General features: G+C 33.0%; 1 pseudogene; it reads left to right on the top strand.

Annotated features, from left to right (window-relative positions):
* The first annotated feature begins 811 nt into the window (after positions 1–811).
* Positions 812–2,791, top strand: LOC133189213 (uncharacterized; annotated as a pseudogene).
* The last annotated feature ends 1,730 nt before the right edge of the window (positions 2,792–4,521 follow it).

Here is a 4,521-nt window from a genome sequence, read left to right as displayed (position 1 = left end):
TAATAAAGATTCAGTGTGCTCAAATTATGGACCAATGGTTAATATTTGGCAACACTGGGGATCAAAGTTTTACCTGAGAATATAAAGGGATAAATATTCTTAAGATCATTAAAGCCATGATTACACATATTGATAAGCAGGTATCCTCAGATTGTGTAGAATCAGGTTTGTTTAAATCTCTCTGATTTCGGTTGGACTATAATTAGGAGGCAAAGTATCGTCTAAGAATAAATAGGAAACAATCTTTAAAAAAAAATCTTTTCGAAACAGGCATTCCGTTATTGCGTGGACCCTATATTTATAGATCGGAAGTTACTTTATGCGGAGTGAAGCGGAGGCAGTCGAGCATTGCCGATTGGGAACATATTGATCGGGATCGAAATGCAATACAATACAATGAGTAGGTAACGGGTGGCTTCGTCCTTATACATGTTGGCTTTGCACGAGTGGAATTTGGAATCTAGTTAAATCGCTCATGTGTTATGCTGTGTTTATGCGTGTGTGCTTTGAGAAAGCGTTTTCTGTATCTAAAGCGATCTATACAGTGAAATACATGTACCATTTTAATTGATTGCGTTTAGATTTAAATAAAATGTATCTTTGTTGCGTGGACCCTGATTAAAAATTTTTGAGGCAAATACAGAAATTGTTGGAATAAATTCACTCAGATCAACCTATTTATATCACCTACATGATATATAAAGATGTAAATTTCGTGATTTTTGAAAAAAAATATATAAATTATAATGGGGCAAAACCACCCAGCGCGGATAAGTAATAGGGGCGAAACAACTCGAACTCCAACGAGCACATGGTGAAGGAAAGGCGGGAAAATCAACGAAATGTCAACAGTAAGTATGATTGCTTAGAATTTGAGCTTTGTTTTTGTTCCAAACAAAAAGTAATCGATACAGTGTGTCTTTTTAAGAAAGATTATACTTAAGAGAATCGTTAAGAATGTCTCTCGTTAGAACAATACAGGGATCATTGCACCAAGGTAGTCCTAGATTTTTTCATGGTGGCTCACAATGCACTGCGATTGCATTCTTTGCCTTAGCATTGTTTTTTACATACGATTTCACATGCAATTTTTCTTCTGGGGATATTGACAATATTTTGATTCGAGGAGATAGCCTTTATGACCGTATTATTAGAGATTTGGGACATGGGGAGAATGCATACCTTGCACACTATGAAATGCCCAACACTGTTGTTGTAGCTGGGGTACCTTTGAATGCTATAACACATTCTGACATACTATTTGGTGTTGTAGGTGAAAATAATCTGGCACATGATGTAGGTGGTACAAAATTAATGGATGCTTTAGAGACAGGGTTTTACGTTTCAGATCATTTACTTGCAACATTCCAACAGCTGAGTATTGCAACATAGAAAAGTCACAAAATGAGCAATATAAGGATGAATTCTTCACAATTCTTGCAGACGAAACAGGTGCAATATCAGTAACAGTGTATGATCCAAACAAAAGAAACAAATTTATTCAAGGAATGGCTGTAATACTTATGAATATTCTTGTGAAGCAAAATTTCATAGCTGTTACAAGCAAAACAGATGTGGGAATATCAAGACCATTTGCTATCCCGGATGATGTTAAGCGTGAAGCCCCAACCCTTGCAGGACAAACAATGACTTTAAAAGCTGCACTAGCTTCACGAGTGAAAACACTACTTACATTCAAGGGAAAAGTTGTTAAGGTACTATAAGATTTGAAGATTGAAATATACGTTATTTAGAATTTAAACTTCTCTTTTTTAATTATGTCATTAAATACTTTAATATAATTTAGAGGTATGAATCAGTAAAATATGAAAAGACCTGTTTGGATTCTCTCATTTTCTAAATTATGTATTTTTATTTTCATTCAGTTGTCGCCAGCAAGCAAGAAAAGGGTTGAGCAAAATGATGTAAATTTTCAAGAGGTAATTCTGAAAGATGTGGATAGTCATGCAACAGTTGCAGTGTGGGACTCGATGGTAAATACCATTTAAAAAGGCGAATGTGTGCAGATTATAAAATGCAGGGTGCGTTTGTTCAACGAGCAGAAGGGGTTAACCACTACAAGATCATCCCAGTGTGAGGTTTGTTGTTTTACACATATAATCAATGGGATAATTATATAAAACATTAAAATTTTGCAATGTTTATTGTATTTTTTAAAAATGATACTTCTAAATGAGGATGCATCAAAAGGCAAGAAAAGGAAACACACAAGCACACAAAATCAGTAACCACCATGTAGATTTTTCTGATATTTCTGACTACATTTGTTAAATTGTGGAAACTAGCAAATGACGAAGCCTTGCTGCTGGTGTCCGATGATGAAGATGTGGACACTGATGGAAACTGGGGAGACACTCCAGCTGTGGATTTGAAGAGTGGTACTATCACAGCTGTGTTTGATGTTGATCCGTACCTTGCCTGTCCTACATCTTTATGTAACAACACCAAACTTACCCCTGCAGAATCCTGTTCTGGTAACCATATCATGCAATGCAAAAACTGTGGAAGAAACTACAGTCAAAATGCGTGTAATAACTACTTACGGGCTACAGTAATGATTGAACTAGACGAATCTAATAAACCCCTTCAGAAAGTGGCAATATTTAAGCCTCAGATTGAGAAGTTGTTCATTTCAAGGGGATTCACTCTTCCTTCCACCAATGACCAAAATGAGCTTCTCATCAAATTCTTTGATGTTATTCCAGTTGAGATCAAGTTTCAAATGATAAATAGCATTATTAAACAACTGTCCTGCAAAAGAGTTGCATGAACATTCAACTCCATTGCATCCCAGAGTTTGGTATACCACTATTAGCTCTGTTCGCCCTGGATTCAACCAATGTACTGAGCAAGGCATTTTTTCCATTTAGTGCAGTATACACTAATTTTTTGTTTGTATACCGTTATGAAGGGTATCGTTCTTGTTTAGTTTATTGTTTTATGTAGTTCACACAAGTTTTTGTTGGTTGACATTTTCATATATATTTTGCTTGTACATGTATATGCAAGAGAGTTGCATAAACAAAAGGTCTAGTCATTTGCCTTTCTAGTCAGATTTTGTCAAAAATTGTTTTAATGTTTATTTACCAAAGTGGACTTGTTTTGTTTATAGTTTTTGTAATTTGTATGTACTGTTAACATATTTCAGTTTTTCTTTTTTGTCATATATCTTTCTTTTTGTATTCAAAAAGCTGTATCAACAAAAGCTCTCAAAATTCCTTTGTTTATGTTAGCCATTATTTAACTAGAACAAACTTAAATCTGCTTACATTTCATCACACAGTATCACCCTTATACTGTTGAACTTTAAATAGCATATAAAATGATTTTGTTTTGCTTTTTGTTCTAATGTACAAAGCTGTTCTTACATGCAGGACTGACGAGAGTTGCACAAGCACAAGTTTTAACATAAACAATATTTTTTTTTTCAAAACTAACTCGGGGATACCAGACATTTCTCTTTTTATCAAACAAGTATTATTTGGTCAGATTGTTTCAGAACTCTTTATTCACTGCACATTAAGTTTTTTTCAGTTGAAGTGACCTGTCCTTAGATAAAAAAAAAATGAAATCTCCAATATATTACTTAATTTGTAATCATTTTAAGCATTCTAGGCATTAGGCTTAGATAAATTAAATCTTTATTTGCATGTTCTCTCCCATTTTTCATATAAATGGCAGCTACCTGAATATGTTGAACATGAAATACATAAACTCAATATTCATACTTTCATACCATATTATATTTCATCAAATGTTCAAAAAAGGTTCACTGGTGTGTAATGGGTTCTTATTTTTTTATAAGCCATCAAAAAATTATTTTTACCATTTCGTGTAGGTCACACAATCCTTATGTATAAATGTTTTTGTCATTTTTTGTCATTTTTTTAAAGGTGATCATCATGCAAGAAAATTGCAATAGTTTTGTAATGATTAGAGCCATGACCTTTTATATAAAAAAGTTATAATGTTACAGTAGTTATATTTTGTTGTGTCTTTTTTTTATTTGGTTTCACAAAGCAATGTAAGTGAAAACTCCATAAGATCTTCCACTTTACACATTTACGTGTTTTTGTCAAATATTGGTTATACAAGGTGTCCTTAAAGAAGGATTTGTACAAGATTTATTGAAAGTTCTAGTTTTTTGCCAGTTCACCAAAATGTTTTGTTAGTATGCTGCTTAAGAACATATGCAATGTTGTTTTGAACTTTATTTTCATATTCCCTGAATAATTTATTACCTACAATAATTAAGAGACCTTTATGCAATTTTATAATGTATGGTTATGCTGCACACCTTTTCTGATTCAAATTTTGGAGTAATACCTGCTAAATTATATTTCCCTGAATTTTTCTTTTAAAAGAATTTTTAAAAAAATCACCATTTGATATCTGCTCAAAACTGGAAATGCATGCTGAATTCTTATCTACGAACATGTGATGGTATAACGATTTTAAACTTAGAATATCTCAAAAAATTATCAGTAGGAAAGTTAAATT

The sequence above is a fragment of the Saccostrea echinata genome, unplaced genomic scaffold, assembly GCF_033153115.1.
Source record: "Saccostrea echinata isolate AGI-Se365-2 ecotype Australia unplaced genomic scaffold, CSIRO_AGI_Sech_v1 ptg000017l, whole genome shotgun sequence".
Taxonomy (NCBI): Eukaryota; Metazoa; Mollusca; class Bivalvia; order Ostreida; family Ostreidae; genus Saccostrea; species Saccostrea echinata.
Note: the sequence above shows the minus strand (reverse complement) of the source record. Positions and strands in the feature narration are given on the sequence as shown.